The following is a 19,272-nucleotide window of genomic DNA, read 5'->3' on the forward strand; positions in this document are numbered from 1 at the left end:
GAAACAGTAGATAATTGGTAGTTATTCGAATTATTACAATAATTTCATTATCATTAAAGCCAGCAGTAATAACCTTGAACTCAAGATGGTCAAAGCTTTGACCTTGTGATAACTAAGTAACTGCACTGAATTATGTCTAACCACATAGTCATTGATATTCATATATAACATGAAATTTAAGAGGAATAAAATAATAGCTATCAATCCTCCTTCATCTATAATTCTTTTGGCTTTATTTCTAAGATTTCTTACATACTTAATGATAGCCAGTACTTCCGGGACATATAGAGTCATCTTTCCTCTGAGACCCATAATATATACCCTGTTTCATCTGTCAGCTCTTTATTTTTCTTCTCCTATCAGCTATTCTTCTTGCATGTATAGAAACATATCTCATAATGAGGAATTTTCATACAAAAAATTATTTGAAAAGCCAATCTACAGACCTATCATAGTAAAAACAACAACAAAACACACACACATACGCACGCACACACACACAAATATTAGTCCACCACCATCCGCATTCCTACCTTTTCTTATCACCCTGATCCCTCCAACTCCAGATAATTCACAATCTTACCTACTTCTGTTCTTATAACTTAGATGGATGGTACACAAGGGACATTGGCCATACATAGTTCCAAAGCAGCTTATTTTTTTTCCAACGTAACCTAGTCAAGCTTTTGTTTTTAATATATAGACTTCATTTATTATGCATTGGGAAACATTTTTTCCTATAATTTACAAAAAAAATTTTACTAAATCAGATTTCAATTAGAAACATAATTGAACAAGTAAAAGAAGAGTTAATGAATATGTTGTAGAATCAATAAACTCAAAGAGGGGAACACAAAATCATAACAATTGGCTTTCCTAGTGCTTATGGAATCCTAAAGATATTGCCTTCAGCAAAATTTGTATAACAAAGTACCACATGACAAAGAAGGAACAGAAAAATAAATTTAAAAAAAATCTGTAGTCTGGACTTTTAAAACTAAAATTACATGGCATTTTTGTGTAATCCTGGATCTCTAGTTTATCAAGCATTACTAGAAAATCAAGCTATACATATTTTCTTAAGAATAAAACATTAACCTCATATACTAACCATGTAATGAAATTTTTAAAAAAAGTTATCACTTATTTATGAAATAAGAAAATGACTATGCTACTTAAAAAAATGCTTAGGCCTTGATTTTAATTTTGCATAGATATGAAGTCTGTGAGTAAAGACTGAATGAAAAAAATGTAGGAATAGGTTGATTTCTTTTTTTTTTTTAACATCTTTATTGAGTATAATTGCTTTGAAATGGTATGTTAGTTTCTGCTTTATAACAAAGTGAATCAGTTATACATATACATATGTCCCCATATATCTTCATTCTTGCATCTCCCTCCCTCCCACCCTCCCTATCCCACCCCTCTTGGTGGTCACAAAGCACCGAGCTGATCTCCCTGTGCTATGCGGCTGTTTCCCACTAGCTATCTATTTTACGTTTGGTAGTGTACATATGTCCATGCCACTCTCTCACTTCGTCCCAGCTTACCCTTTCCCCTCCCCGTACTCAAGTCCATTCTCTAGTAGGTCTGCATCTTTATTCCCGTCTTGCCCCTAGGTTATTCTGACCATTTTTTTCTTTTCTTTTTTTTAAGATTCCATATATATGTGTTAGCATACGGTATTTGTTTTTCTCTTTCTGACTTACTTCACTCTGTATGACAGTCTCTAGGTCCATCCACCTCACTACAAATAACTCAGTTTTGTTCCTTTTTATGTCTGAGTAATATTCCATTGTATATATGTGCCACATCTTCTTTATCCATTCATCTGTTGATGGACACTTTGGTTGCTTCCATGTCCTGGCTATTGGAAACAGAGCTGCAATGAACATTTTGGTACATGACTCTTTTTGAATTATGGTTTTCTCAGGGAATATGCCCAGTAGTGGGACTGCTGGGTCGTATGGTCCTTTTAGTTTTAGTTTTTTAAGGAACCTCCATACTGTTCTCCATAGTGGCTGTATCAATTTACATTCCCACCAACAGTGCAAGAGGGTTCCCTTTTCTCCACACCCTCTCTAGCATTTATTGTTTGCAGACTTTTTGATGATGGCCATTCTGACGAGTGTGAGATGATATCTCATTGTAGTTTTGATTTGCATTTCTCTAACGATTAATGATGTTGAGCATTCATTCATGTGTTTGTTAGCAATCTGTATATCTTCTTTGGAGAAATGTCTATTTAGGTCTTCTGCTCATTTTTGGATTGGGTTGTTTGTTTTTTTGATATTGAGCTGCATGAGTTGCTTGTATGTTTTGGAGATTAATCCTTTGTCAGTTGCTTCATTTGCAAATAGTTTCTCCCATTCTGAGCGTTGTCTTTTGGTCTTGTTTATGGTTTCCTTTGCTGTGCAAAAGCTTTTAAGTTTCATTATGTCCCATTTGTTTATTTTTGTTTTTATTTCCATTTCTCTAGGAGGTGGGTCAAAAAGGATCTTGCTGTGATTTATGTCATAGAGTGTTCTGCCTATGTTTTCCTCTAAGAGTTTGATGGTGTCTGGCCTTACATTTAGGTCTTTAATCTATTTTGAGTTTATTTTTGTGTATGGTGTTAGGGAGTTTTCTAATTTCATTCTTTTACATGTAGCTGTCCAGTTTTCCCAGCACCACTTATGGAAGTGGCTGTCTTTTCTCCACTGTATATTCTTGCCTCCTTTATCAAAGATAAGGTGACCATATGTGCGTGGGTTTATCTCTGGGCTTTCTATCCTGTTCCATTGATCTATATTTCTGTTTTTGTGCCAGAACCATACTGTCCTGATTATTGTAGCTTTGTAGTATAGTCTGAAGTCCGGGAGCCTGATTCCTCCAGCTCCATTTTTCTTTCTCAAGATTGCTTTGGCTATTTGGGGTCTTTTGTGTTTCCATACAAATTGGGAAATGTTTTGTTCTAGTTCTGTGAAAAATGCCAGTGGTAGTTTGATAGGGATTGCATTGAATCTGTAGATTGCTCTGGGTAGTAGAGACATTTTAACAATGTTGATTCTTCCAACCCAAGAACATGGTATATCTCTCCATCTATTTGTATTATCTTTAATTTCTTTCATCAGTGTCTTATAATTTTCTGCATACAGGTCTTTTGCCTCCTTAGGTAGGTTTATTCCTAGGTATTTTATTCTTTTTGTTGCAATGGTAAATGGGAGTGTTTTCTTAAGTTCACTTTCAGATTTTTCATCATTAGTGTATAGGAATGCAAGAGATTTCTGTGCATTAATTTTGCATCCTGCTACTTTACCAAATTCATTGATTAGCTCTAGTAGTTTTCTGGTAGCATCTTTAGGATTCTCTATGTATAGTATCATGTCATCTGCAAACAGTGACAGCTTTACTTCTTCTTTTCCGATTTGGATTCCTTTTATTTCTTTTTCTTCTCTGATTGCTGTGGCTAAAACTTCCAAAACTATGTTGAATAATAGTGGTGAGAGTGCACAGCCTTGTCTTGTTCCTGATCTTAGTGGAAATGGTTTCAGTTCTTCACCATTGAGGACGATGTTGGCTGTCGGTTTGTCATATATGTCCTTTATCATGTTGAGGAAAGTTCCCTCTATGCCTACTTTCTGGAGGGTTTTTATCATAAATGGGTGTTGAATTTTGTCAAAAGCTTTCTCTGCATCTATTGAGATGATCATTTGGTTTTTCTCCTTCAATTTGTTAATATGGTGTATCACGTTGATTGATTTGCATATATTGAAGAATCCTTGCATTCCTGGGATAAACCCCACTTGATCATGGTGTGTGATCCTTTTAATGTGCTGTTGGATTTTGTTTGCTAGTATTTTGTTGAGGATTTTTGCATCTATGTTCATCAGTGATATTGGCCTGTAGTTTTCTTTCTTTGTGACATCTTTGTTTGGTTTTGGTATCAGAGTGATGGTGGCCTCGTAGAATGAGTTTGGGAGTGTTCCTCCCTCTGCTATATTTTGGAAGAGTTTGAGAAGGATAGGTGTTAGCTCTTCTCTAAATGTCTGATAGAATTCGCCTGCGAAGCCATCTGGTAGGTTGATTTCTTGATGACCCAGGATAGTGCATGAAATTTTTTTCTCCTGTCTTAATTTCTATTGGCATTATTATTATAATATAATATAGTGTTATATTATAATACTGTAATATTACTATTTTAATGGTTTAAAAGTTCTCATATTTAAATATTTCTATTTTTAAAAAATTATTTCACCGTAAACCATAAGGAAGTGTTACTCTACATCATTTGAGTCTGTGTCTATGAACAGAAAGAAGCAAAGTAAATTTTGAAATAAATCAAGGACAATTTTACTTACTGCTATGACAATCATCTGGATATTTCAGGTGAGCACAATTTTTACAGTAAATAATGTGAATAATCTTTACATATCTTTCTTTCATTTGGTTGTTAAGAAAGCTGAGAGTAGGGCCAGAGAGAGAAAAAGATACATGATCACTTATTTCTCTAGTCTTTTCTGATTTGGGTGCTGATTTACTTAAGTCTTCAGAGACCCCAGCATCCCTATTTTTTAGGAAGGTGAAAAGTAACATGTACTTATGCCGAAGTAACTCAAAGGGTAAGTTGTTATTTTTCCCTTGTTGGTACTGAGGACAGGTACTCTGGGCACTGGGGAAAGCTATGTTCTTAGCAGACCCTTTGTACTACCTGAAATACCCTCGCCTACCCACGTGGAGTATAAAAATGTCACAGAGTTCAAAGACAAAACATGGCACCTTACAGTGTTGGGTTAGGTGGAGGCTGCTAAATTCCTCTGGACATATCTAGATTTCAGGCAAGGTAGAGCTGGTGTCATTTTCCCTGAGTAGGTGGAACAAATATATTTATACAATTCCAACTTGTGATTCTAGATCAATGTCTCCCCACACCCAACTACCATCCTGGCACTGGGCATAGGGACCTTCCCTCATCCAAGTTGCTGGCAGCGTGACTGAGTGAGTTGCTGTTATAGGTTTTTGTTTTGATACAGGAAAGAGAAGACACGAGGTCGTGAAGTGAGAGACTCATATCAGGAAATAGGCGATTGGGATGACAGAAGCTGATATAATGACACTAAGGCAAAGAATGGATGCCCAGCAAGATAAGTAGTGATAGGCTGTCTGAGTGAGATAAGGAACTGGACTGGAGTTTCAGTGCAATATTTATGGAAAGGAGCATGGGCTGGGGGAAGGGTATGGAGGGTTTGTGTGCACAGGGCAGAGGAATGCCCTCCCCCTACCTTCTTGTCACCAGAGCACCACCTGGTGTGTGTGTGTGAGGACGATGGGGAAAGAGTAGCATCAAGGAAGCCTTCCATTCCTCTGTCTAGAGTCTACTCTGTTTTTCCTATTTTCCCTCTTCACCCTTACCTGGTGTATGACAGAGACTGTTAATCTTGCAAATGGGGTTTTCTCTTTATATGGCTGTTAGGGAACCTGCAGCAAAATCATAGGTGGCACTTTTTTGAACTTGAAATACCATCACCCTCATCTTATTTCCCTACTCAAATTTTCCCTTTAACCAAATTTCCTAATCTAATTTGAATTCTGTTGTATAATTTTTGATAAGCTTCCTCAAGTCTCCTTTCTAAAGAGGTCACAGATAAATAGATGAATGCGCAATAGATGACTGATGAATATTTATACTCTCAGGCAGACTGTGTAGCATACAGGCTGCATTTAAAGTCAAGATGGGAAGGACTTAAGGAGCAACAGGGATCTTAGGGTGATGGAAAGACATTTTCCCTCCCATCCCCTCCCTCTTCCTCTTCTGTGCCATCACCAAATCCAATATCACACAGCGCAAAATATAAGGGTCTAGAGGTCAAGGAAGATGAAAAAACTAATACTGAGAGAGGCTAGGAGAGAATTATTTAACAGTAACAGTAAAAGTAGAGTAGGGCTGGCTCATATATTAGTCAAAAATTGTGTGTGTGTAACATACAATATATACTGATTATGTACTATGTATAATACAAACACACACAAACACATATAAAATCAGTTGAGAAAGCAAGAGAGGTTCATGATGCTGGGGAGCGGGAAATGCAACCAGGAAAGTGCCTTCTGGACAGCTTTCAAACCTAATCTTGATTAGTTGGCATATATGTTATAAATAATTTATATCTCTCCCCAAAGCATTTGAGTCTTAAATTAATTCTGTGCCTTGTAGCTAAAAATTAGACATATCCAATGATATTCTTTTCCAGCCTCAAGCTCAGATTCTTGTTTGGGTAGTTAATAGAAATTAACACAGAAATATTAAAGCTTTATGACAAAATATGTCCGGAAAAGGTCTATTGGTAGTAAATGGTATATCTTTCAGCATTAATCTGGGATTTGGTACATTATAGACAAACAAGTCCACCAGATTTTCCCAGGAAATAATTTAGGAATGCAATTCTTGGAAATATAGCCTGAATTTAAAACTATAAAAGTCCCAGCACAAATTACCATCAAATATCACAATTAAAATGATTAAAACTCAGAACATATTTGTCTTAAAAGCAAATAGGCTATTATTTTATAAATCAAGATTGAGATCATTGATCTTAGAGATGATTTCACTAGAATGCTTTTGATAAACCATGTCGTGGAAAAGAGCAAGAAAGTCAGGCTACTCAATATCAATTTTCAAAGTTATTGTAAAATTAATGACTATAAAGCACAGTTTTTCCTTGGATTATTCATTTATTACATCTTTCTAGACTTGTCTCTAATATTTTAAGATCTAATTTGATGATGTTACCATTTAGTGAACTTTACTAGATTCAGTAAGAACCTTTTGGAAGTCTGGTTTTGTGTTGAAAATTAAAGGAACACAAAAGAAGTAGAAAACACAACTTCTGCCCTTCTTATTTTTAGTGACAATTATGATGCTTTGAGTGCATAAACTAATTCAACATAAGTTGTAATCAAAACAACTTAGGTTAAATAATACTTATTAATATGCCTTTCTCTGCCAATCATTCTGTAGTTAAATAATTCACACAGACACATATTATTATTAGAATCTCTTCCAATATGAGGGAAATAAGTCAGGATGGGGAATTATCATAGGATCACATAAATAGTAAGAGGGAGCGCTTCAAGTCCAGTGTTCTTTTTACTACATGTATATTGCCTGCAAGAGCAGAAAAAAGATGAATTTACGTTTGGGCTTAAAGTTGAAAAATCAAGCCTGTTCTGTTTTGAGTGCTATGGTTCAGAAGTCTTCCTTTAAACATTTTCTTTAAGTTCCAACGGAAAGAAAACATATTTCATGAGTTAGCATAGAAACATGTAACATAATTTGCTTCTTCCTTCACCCAGGATAAATGGCAATGCTGACAACACTCACTAAGACATAAACTTTTCTGCAAACTTGTCTCGATGGGTAGAGATTCCCAAAAGGAACTGAATGCAAGGAGAGCTTAGAGTGACAGTGACAAAGGTTTCTGACATGACAATTAGCTGAGGGCCTGCACTGTGCTTTCAATTTCCCTATCTTAAAAATACGCTCTAATTCACAATAATGGAATTTAACTTAATAGAGTAAATATACATAAGGAGCTGTTAGTATAAACCCAAATAATGTTAAAATTGCTTGTATAAACTCATTGATTTACTTTATAAAACAAATGTTATAATTCAAATAAATTTTTAAAATTAAACAAATATAAAAAAAACTACACTCAACCAATAAGGAGTTAAGCGTATTCTTTGGAAATGTAAGAATTCAGGCAGGATAATTAACGTCTTCTTAACGAAGCTGAAGCATCACCGGGCACAAGCAGGATTTTAAAGGACAGTAACATAGCGGAGGCTTTTCCCAGCCCGACAGCTCTTTTCCGCTGAACTCTGATTGCTTTTGCGGTTTAGATCTATTCTCTGAGTCTGTCCGTCAAAGCCAATATTAAAGATGTGCTGGTTTGTTTTACATGTAAAAAGAGAAAAGCCATTGGACAGGCTGGGTCCTATTCCATGCATCATTGATCAGAAAAGGGGTCTTTCCACATATAACAAGAATTTGGGGTAATAATAGTAAAACTAATCTTTTTCGCATACTGTATGAAATTGTCCTTCTGCTTAGAATCAGGATCCAAAATCTTCTTACTCCAGGGAACTGAACTAAACAAAATAACATGTTTTCACCAGGCATCTCTCATCATGGACACTACTCATATATGAAAGCATGAGGCATAATACCCTATTGCATACTTACGTCCTGAGGCACATGGGGGTTAAAATTTTCTACAAGTCATTAATCAATACACTTCAAAAAAGAGAATTACAGTCAATGAGATCATAAAAAAGGAAACATAATTGTTTCACTTTCTTCCACTGTGGCTCTTACAAGATTAAAGCATCTTGATTCTCCACTAAGAAGAGTTGAGACAGGAAGCTCATGTTAACAGTGTTTTTTCTTAAATATCCCCAAAACCTGTAAATGCGAGAGCCCATTATCTTTGTGGGATTCTATATTAGCAGTGAGTCTACGGTTAGGGTAATACACTTTCCCATAAGTAACCTGGAGTAGATCCTGAGGCCTTTTGGTATAAAACTAAATTAATGGGGTACAAGTCTCAATAATTTAAGATGAAATGAAAGAAAGTAAACCTGTATTTCTTTCCTTTATAGCATTTCTGATTTTTACCTAAGGACTTGTTTAATATCAGTCTCCTTCATTTTCTTCTGAATATCTTATTTTTATTTCTTTTCTTTATATCCAAGTTTTTAGCAGAGTCTGAAACCTAGACTACCAAAATACATTTTTGACAAATGACAAATGAGTACGACCTCACTTGTGCTCAATCCTCCTTGAGTTTTGTCTTATTATAAGACAACTGCCTAAACATGTGACATCACATAATAATGTAAAAGCACTGACTGAGGAACTATGAGTCAGATGTGGCCTTCCATTTACTCTCGTACTTAGTTTTGCCCAACAATCCTATGAACCGACCACTATCATTGCCTCATTTAGTAGGTGAAGAAGGTAAAGGACTGAGAAGCTAAAGGATTTCTCTAACTCACAGGGCACTGTGTATCAGACCCAATGTTCAAACCCAAGCAGGAATTGTCTGAATCCCACTCTTGCTTGAATAGGGAACAGTCTTTCTACCATCAAAATAAAATTTATGTTTGATGTGAAGACCAATCTTACTACTAACCACCCACTAGTGTCCAAAGTAGGCAAACTTGACATTCTTTCTTAGAAATTAATTAACTTTGCACACAAATTAAATTATTTAATTATAAAATAACACAAAGTAGTTTAAAATGTCATTAAGTCTCACAGCTTGTGAACTAGTTTGAGATTTTGACATCTAGAAGACATAGTCCAGAAATTGGAAGCTTCTAAAGGTAGAGATTTTAGGTGTCTCACTCTGATCTGAACCCAGAATATTGTATGAAATAGATATTATTATTACTATTATTATTAATTATTATATTTTATATATAAGACCACATATTATAAACATGAGCAAAACCATACAATTATAATTTTCATTTTAGTTAAAGTATACAGTTATTTTCATGAGATGATGTTTTCCACTTCCATCTCAGATGTGTTCAAAGGATGGATATGACACAGGAACTGGAGAGAAAATTTATTTCGTCAGATGTTAAATATACATTCTAGCTTGTGAGGAATGTCAGATTGACTTCCATATCATGTAACTAAACAAATCTAGGCACCCTACCTCAGTTCCCCATTAGGTCCCAAAACAACATGCTCCAGCTGCAAGCGGTGGGCACGTTGGCTTAAATAGGGTGGTGGGATTAAGGTTGACAAGGAGCTGTAACTGCCCCACCTGTCACCTGGGGCAGCCTTTCCTGCTGTGTCCTCATCCGAGGACAGGCAAGTTCTGAACGTCACGGGAATCACTCCCCTTGACAGCAAATTGAAAGGAAGTGGAAATAACAATAACTGCTGGATGCATCTATTCAAGGTGCTGTTTGTGAAATTGCCATCTTGCCCTCTTCCAGGTCAGAGGATTGTTCACTCTCTCTAAATCATTAAATTCTTAACCATTAAATCATTACATTCTTTGAGTTTTAAAATATTCTAGTTTTTGCTAAACATCATAAATCCAAATAACAATGGTTATAACTTCTCTTGGGGGTTTGAGGAAAGGGATACTCAACGTGGAAGAAATGATTCCCAGTGCAATGGCTGACTTTTTAACAGACTTGTGCTCCAGTGCCATAAATTACATGATTTCATGTAAAGTAAACCCTTTCCTAAATGCTCTTTTACAGGCTTAGCATTGAAAACATTGACCTAAGTGTGAGATCTCGTATCACATACTTTCTTGGTGACACCCTAGTCTTCTTGAATAAGGTAAAAACTAATTTATATGACATTTCTGAGAAAATTAGCTCATTTCCTGTGAATTTGTAGAATAGCTTCCAGTTTATCAGCAATTTTCTATATTGTGCACATTGCATGTGCCGGCCACTGGCCCAGCACTGGACTTGACTCAGAATGAATTAATCTTAATTAAAAAAGGATAAAGAACAGATAAAGATTGGAGAAAATTTGTTCTCCATCTGAATAAATGCTTAATAAGAATCTCCAGGGACTTCTTGGAATACACATCGAATACCAAAGGAACATCCAAAGAAACATCCATAGGAAAATGAGGTCTGTTTTAGAAGCATACTTTGGCTGGACTTGCGAGAGATAAAGTGCCGAAATGCTAGGCTATGTACAGACAGAAGAAAAACAACAATATATTATTGCTCTGTCAACCCAAACAGAATAGGCTATGCCTTGTTTTCATGTTGATTTTGGCATAAACCACAGTACACTTGAATCATTTTGAAAGATGGTAATAGGAGAATTTGTATTGGCAACAGGCCAAATAAAAGCTAAGGCTAAAAAGCAGTAGCCAGACTGTTCCTTTTGTGAAGAGAGGCTTTGCTATCAGAGAGAAACAGGCAATTCACATTGGAAAAAACACTCTCTTAATAAGTGGCAAAGGCTGGAAAAATCTAGAGAAAGCAAGAGGACACACGAAGTGGTAACACAACTTCACACAGTGAAGCTTAAAAGCAAGAGTGGAGATAAACCCTGCTGGGCAGTTCCTTCTTGGGCTTCGGGTACACCTGCCATATGGAATCTGCACAGCCTTTGATTACTGCCTTAGGAAGTGAATGCTTTTACGGATGCCTTCCAAGGGAGTCCACAAGTGTGGCTTCAAGAGAGGGCTTCTCTCCAAGCTGAGACTTTGCTCTCTTACATCTAAATTCAGGATCTGGTGACATTTAGACTTTTCTTAGTGATTCAGAGGCCATAATGATAATATTAAGAATAAATATACATTCTCCTACATAATCACGACTGACAACATCCCACTCCAAACGTATCATTGGATCATACTTATAACCCCTAAAGGAAACCAGTCACCTTCAAAACTCTACCCTCAGAGACCTCTCAAAGTGGCCCACCTTTACGAGAATGTGGCCTGCTGGACAGTGGCAAATTGCCCTAACATAATTATTACCAGTCTGAGAAACACTGCTAGCCTGCAATGAAATTTTCAATCGTCTGTCAAAGTATAAGAAAAACAAGAACAATTACAGTAAACTTTATTAAAGCTATATTTATTCAATATAACAAACTCAATTTGAAATTACATCATTCTAATTTTTGTGTTAAAAACGTTTTATTTAAAAAATAATGGTAAAAACCATTTAAAAAAAATTGATTTGCATTTTATGTCTTAACTGACAATCTTTTGTCAATTCTGATTTTATTTTTATAGTTCATCTTAAAATTAAAAAGCCTAGGAATTATTTCAAATGGTAGACTTAGTAACAAAAATTTGGCTTTCCAAACTTTCCAAATTAAGCACAAGAAACATTATACAAAAAAGAATGAATGATATATAATATTACACCAACTATACTTAGATTTAAAAAAAGGAAGGATGAATGAACCATTGTAAACTGGAGAAGCTGCAAATGTGCATGCAAGAAAGTTTTGAAAAGTAACCAAGATGGGAATTAAAACAGTGAGATGCCATTTTCTTTAAAAAATTTGGTAAAAGTAAAAAGGATAATAATACTGGGTGTTGGAGTGGGTAGGTGTGAGGACCAAGCATTCTCACATCCACTAATAGCAATGGAAACTGACACTAGTATATTAGACTCCCATTTGTTACCGGCCATCAAAAGACATATAATTGTGCATTAGTGCCACGCAAAATTTCTCCACGTAGGAATTAACTTCAAAAAATACTATGGATATATCCAATGACTGAGCTGCTAGGAAGCTCTCCTCAGAAGTGTTTATATTAATAAAAAGATTAGTAAATACCTCCGTGTACAAGCCTAAGAAATTAGCTAAAAAATTATGTAATCCCTAAAATGGAATATTACATAGCATTAATATGATGCCAAATGTGTGATAATTTTGAGATATCTTTAGAATGTATTAAGTGAAAAAAAGAATCCAAAACTGTGTATAGTATGATTTATGAATAGATACAGAGAGAAAGAAACCTGAAAGTGAATATAGCAAAATTAACAGCTAGGTGGTGAGATTAGAGCTTTTTCTTCCCTTTTTTTGGATGAGTGTTACGGGTTGAACTGTATCCTCCCAAAAGATATGTTGATGTCCTAACCCCAAGCACCTCAGAATGTGACCTTATTTGGAAAGAGGGTAGTTCCAGGTGTAATTAGTTAAGATGATATCATAGTGGAACAGAGCTGGTGCCCTGATGAGAAGACAATGCGAAGACAGAAACACAAAGAAAAAACACCATGTGACAACAGAGGCAGAGACTGGGGTGATGAAGCTGCAAACCAAGGAGCATCAAGCATCAACAGCCACCACCAGAAGCTAGGAAGAGGCACAGAAGGATTCAACCTAGAGTCCCAGAACTCTGTCGACACCCTCCAGAGTTCTGACTTCCACCCTCCAAGACTGTAAGAGAGTAAGTTTCTGTTGTTTTAAGCCCCCCGGTTTGAGGTATTTTGTTATGACTGCCCTAGGAAACGAAGACACTGGGTAACACATTCAGAAAAGCACTAAAAGCGTAAATGCACAGCTCAGTGAATTAGTGACAAGCGGGTACCCATGTGAGCACGCTAGAAGCTGCCCATACGCCTCTTAGCAAGCCCCATCGCTTCCCTCTTTCCCAACGGTAACTACTATCATGGCTTCTAACCCTCTAGCTTCTTCTGTTGAAAATGTTTATAAATAGATCCAGAAAATGTTTATAAATAGATTTTTTAAAAATCATTATTAACTTTGTTTGTCACGCTTTATAGACATTGGTCCACTTCCACATGAAAAGTAGGGAGCATCTACTTCCACTTAACATTCTATAGAATGATGTTGTACTGCAAACCAGAGTAACTTACTTCACACAAGGGGGAAAATTACTGAAATCATGCCCCAAGATGTCCCCCAAATATGTTTTTGTGTGTATAATTACAAGCATCTGTAACTCCACAAAGCTAGTTCCTTCTTATGTCAATGTAGTATCTTTAATATCCACACCTGACCATTCGGATCACCAAACTTTCAGAAGAGGTTAAAAAACAGCTATCGTCTGTCAATCAGATGCAAGTCCAAATCTAAGTGACTATATAAGCACATACATAGTTTAGAGCTGCTTGAAGTTAAAAACATTTTCTCTTGTTTCAGAGATATTTACATTAAGTACGCATTTTTGTGTGTATGGCTTCTTTCATCTAATATTATGTTTCTAAAATTTCATCAAGCATATACCACATTTTATGCATCCATTTATCCTTGATATTTGGCATTGTTTGTCAATGATGTTGCTATGAACCTGCTCGTGCATGTCTTTGGTGCCTGTGCACCCACTTCTGCTGGCTACGTAACGGGGAGTGAATTGTCGAGTCACAAAGTATGCACGGTCACACCGTCTTCGCAGACAATTACAAACAACTTTCTAAAATATCTGTGGCAATGTACACACCAACCAGCAGTGAGGGAGAATTCTTCTACTTGGTACTGACCATCTTTTTGAATTGTTATCATTCTTGAGGGAGTATAGTAGTATCTTATTGTATTTTAATTTGCACTTCCTTGATCACTAATCAGTACTTTTTCATGGGTTTATTGGCCATTTTGGTACCTACTTTGTGAGTGCCCAGTGGTAAAACTACACAGGTAAAGAGTCTGACAGAATAAGTAATTTGATAATAATAAGATAATAATAAGAATTAAATATAATATTATTAGAAAATAGTATCACTGGTAACATATATTAGTAAATGGTTTTAGTAATTTTTTTGGTTTTAGTAATATTTATTGAAATTAATAAAATATATTATTATGTATAAGCAAAATAAACCTTTAGAAATGAGGTGAGACTCATACCACCTCCTTCCTCTGTAAGAGTTAGTTTTATGAAGCACATTGTTTCAAGCTATATAAAGCCCCATTGAAAATGGTTTAAAAAACCAGGCTATTGATTGCCTAATATTATAACAATTTCAGAGTAGCATGGTTCCAGTATCCATTAATTCAGTGTTCACTGAACATTACTGAGACCATCTCTCCAGTGTTTTGGCTCTACAACAAAATAACTAGGCAGGATGTTCAGAGTGGCTCTCCATGGGTTCAGACCATAAGGAGGTCTCTCAAATTTATAGGGAAAAGTTGGTATATTAACATTGATTTTTCTCTCATGTCTGAGAATCTCATTGATTTATTATCTGATGATATGCTTTGTATAGTTGGGAAAGAAAGCCAATGTCCTGAACCAAATTTCATAGTTATGGTATAATAGATGGGGGAAAAAATCTAAATAAGCATCTTGAATTAATGCCCAATTAAATGAAAATTCCAAGTTTAAATTCCAGATGTAACACTGAGCAAGTTTTCCTCAAACCCAAGTGGGTTGTTACACAAATCTGTAATCCAAAGATCATGCTTAAAATGTTATTTTACACCTTAATGTATGACACTGATTAATGCTATAGTCACACAGGGATGATCTTGTTTCAAACTAGAAATATTCCTTGAAATGAGAGTTCAATGCAGCATGAGAAAAATTCCAAGATGACAGAAAGGTTTATTAAAATATTTTTGGTGAAAGCTATATAGAAATATCTAGAAACAGACTTTTTCACTAGAATTTAACATTTCTTTATAAAATGCAAAATAAATAAAGCCTTCCCTTGCAAAGCTTTTGTGCCAGAATTGCATTTGGTAAAGTTCCCCTTGGGCTCACGAATGTTAATTATTATCCACACCAAGATTCTAAACCTACACTTCGCAGCTTCTGCAGACACACCCAAACACACCCAGAAAATAAAGGCATGTGCAACACACACACACACACACACACATCACACTGTCTCAGAGAAGCAATCTCCCCAGAGATTCGCTTGGTACCTGTACTTCCCTTCTCTCTTCAGGTTAGCCTGACAGATGCTTCATTTCCCTGACTTCATCTCTTGCTTTCCTTAAGTCTAGTTATTCCTCTCCTTTTGGATATTCCACTCAACTCCTGTCTGTCTCACTGGGAACATCTTTTCTCTCCCTGTGATTCTTGGATCTTACTTGGGCTGCAGGATCTCCCCCACTCCCTGCTTGGAAGGAGAAGGAAGTATGAGAGCTCTGATGGAAGTAACAGCACTTCAGAACCAGTGCTTAAGAAAGAACCTCCTATGCCTTTCACAACTGCCTTAGATGCTTTTCTTTCTCCCAGAAATAGGAGGGAAACTCAAGGATGTTGCTGCATCACGCACTCTGGTCCTGTTACTCAGTCATGGATGAAGATTCGTTCAGTTAACTGGAGGTTAAGACTGACTGTCAGTTAACATCTCATTGGCAGCCCAGAAATGACCCATCCTAAACCAAACAGGGTCTGCTTCACTATCTTTCTATCTATAACTTCGATCACATGGCCAAAATATCAGCATTAGACCCATGAGAAGGAAAACTGATAATAGCTCATGTGTGGGGGAGAAGACACTTCATAAATGTTCTGAGCATTGGGCCAAACACTACATCTACCACAATATTTGGTGCACCAAACTGGAGAGACGGGTCCTATCATCACTCCTCCTTTCTAGACAAAGAAGCAGAACATTGTAGAGGATGCTTGCTTAAATTTATAAAGTTACTTAAATAGTTGAAGTAGGATTCAACTTCTGCTTGCAGGGTCTACCTCTAACATTTTTAAAGATGCAGGTCAAAAGTACAAATGAAGGCTCATATACCATACATCTAAATATTTTGACAAATTGTTAATCAATTTTAAATGAAATAACTCAGATACTCTTACCCTAACAAAAACTGCTTCATAAAAACCTAGAAGATCAGGTTCATATCTGGATGTCTAGATTCCTTGGTATCTTCAGGAACAAAGCCCACCTCTTCTCAGCGTGGCCTCTGTCCTGTGGCACAAGCAGCCACATGCATTCACTCCTGGTGTCCCAGCTGTCACATCCACCAGGCTGTCTACACACACCACAAACAGTCAGCCTTGGCCAGCTCAGGGCTTGAAGAGCTCACAGCGGTGGTGTGACCCATGCAGGAAGGGCTGATTTGGAAAAGAAACCAAATCAGGTCCCGGAAAGAAATTAAGAGCTGTTAGCTCAGAGAATTTGGGGTCCAGGTACCTGGAGTGCAGTTTGAAAAAGAGAGGGTTTGGCTCCTTCCTTGAAGCTATAGCCACCTTGCTCACAGGGAGCATCTCAGCCCACAGGGAGCATCTAAGAGGACCAGGGTGGGGCTTTCTAGAGCAGTGCTTCTCAAACTTTAATTTTATTTGGATCACAAAAGCCTGGGGTCCTGAGCAGGGGCCCCGTTACTGATGTCTGAGGGCAATGATCCCTGCCAGATTCTAAAGGCTATACTTGTAGCTCCACTGCTACCCTGCTGCCCAACAAAGTTCAGAAGAAAAATAATACAGAGAAGATAAACTCATGAAGTCTATACAAGCATAGTTAGGAAATATAATACATATAGAAAAGTTTCCTGGGAAGAAGCTCAAATAATGAGGTCAATTTCAGAGATTCTGTTTCTTTCTCCAAAACTATCCAAGCCCAGTTTTCTCTCTATAGAATACATTGCTTTATCGCCTTATGTAAATCATTATTTGTTGGCTCTCAATGACACGGAGTGAGTGGGAATACTAAAAATACTTTGCGACTTGGCTCTAAGGAATTGTGGAGAAAATCCTGGCTTGTAAGCTGGGGTTTTGGCTCTAGTTCTATTGCTAACAAGCCACCGTGGGTAAGTCACTTAGCCTCCCCACCTGATTTTCCTTGTCTAGAAAAGCATGATAACAGTGAAGGCCTTGTGGACCCCCAAAACTGAAATATGGATCAAATATAACAATACATATGAAACATGTATTTTGGAAATCATACAAAGGATTTATCTACAAATCTATGTATATGTAAGATGATAAAATTTACTGTTACTGTAAAGAAAAACAATATTTTTAACATCTTTTTAACTTTTAAATACTGCAAATATTATGTAATGTTTTAGGGCATTATTTACAAAAACATTTCCAGGATTTATGAACTAGGAAACAAAGAAAAACACTTTTAGAAAACCATTTTTCTTGGGGAAACATTCATGTTAGTTTCTGTCTTGCATAATTTTATGCTAAAGATAAGACATGAAATAACTAGGTAAAGTTACAAGAGGCAAGTTCACAATTGAATTACAGGCAACTTCTACACATATAATTCAAAACAGCTTTTTGAAAAATCTCCAGCATTCAATAGTTAAACACCACATATGTGTGAGAGAACTGAAAACAATTTGTTTATCACATACATGCCCAGAAATGTATTTTTAAAACTCACCATACAGGATATCATACATTAAGAATTTGATTATACATTTTCCTAATTTAAAGGCAGAATGAACTATTTTCCCTTTTGACACAGTTAATCACTAATCAGATAGTTTCTTATTTCTAAATCAAACAATATAAATAAACAATTTTATATTTAAGAGATCATCTTTTACTGTCCCCTTGAAATTAAAGTTTCCATAAAAGGAAATGAAGCAGCTGTAGACCTTCTGAATAATTACTTCAAATAATTCACCTTCTCTACAAGTTTCTTGTATACATCAATATACCTTGCTTCACTATCACCTGACATTTATCACCTATATTAACATCTTCATCAGGTCATAAGGGCAATATGTCCTACATAAATGAAATTTATATAAAACTACAACTTATTTCTTTAAAATAAAAAAATGTAAATGATTTTATATGGAAATATTTATCCTTCATTCATTGAGTCACGAGTATATGACAGGTCCTTTATAAATACATCTAATTCTTCCAAACCGTGAATCCTTCGTTTTGATATCCATTTTTACTTGGGCTTTAGAATCTTATCTAAAGACATCCATATAGGGCAGCACCATCCAATACTGTCACCACTAACTGCATGTGGCTAGTGAGCACATAAAATGTGGCTAAGACAACTAAACAAGTGAATTTTAAATTTGATTTAATTTCAAAGTAACCTAAATTTAACTTAAAAATGATACTCGATTCAATTTTTAGAAAACTTTTAAGTGTGTTTGGAACAATTTCCGTACGTGAGTTTCCCTTTCAACTGCAAGTTTTGTAAGTCTAAATAGAGATCAAGTATTTCAGGTGAATATTTAGCATCCGAATTGAGACATTTTTGCTGTAAGTGTAAAACATACACTGGATTCAAAGACTGAATACCAAAAATTTGTAAAATATTTCACTGATGATTTTTAATGTTGATTATATATTGAAATGATAATATTCTGGATATATACCCTAAATAAATATATGACTGAAAGTAATTTTACTTATTTCACTGTATTTAATTTAATGTTAAATTAAATTAAATTTTACTACCAGAAAATTTTAAATTACATATGGACTCACATTGTGTTTATACTGGACAGCGCTGGCATGGAATATGGCTGCCTTCAGAGTAAAATCTAGCCTGTCTGTCTACCAAGTTGGTTAGTTCCATTAAGGATAAGCTGATTCTCAGTGTATGAATCATTTGCATTAATCAGTTGTCTTTGGGTTAAATAGAAACACTGAACATGATTAAATTTTAATATGAACCAAGAACATCATTGTGGCATATATTTTTACTCTGTGCTATTTTCAGTGCCAGTAGGATGTTTTTAAGCTATATTACGCAGTCCAAAACTGTTTGGTTTTGGTTCTCATATCTATTTCTTTTTTTTAATATCTTTTTTTCTAATTTTTCCCCTTGTTCTCAGACTATGAATTTTTCTCCCTTCCCCAGCCC

Source organism: Eubalaena glacialis, chromosome 20, assembly GCF_028564815.1.
Source record: "Eubalaena glacialis isolate mEubGla1 chromosome 20, mEubGla1.1.hap2.+ XY, whole genome shotgun sequence".
Lineage (NCBI taxonomy): Eukaryota > Metazoa > Chordata > Mammalia > Artiodactyla > Balaenidae > Eubalaena > Eubalaena glacialis.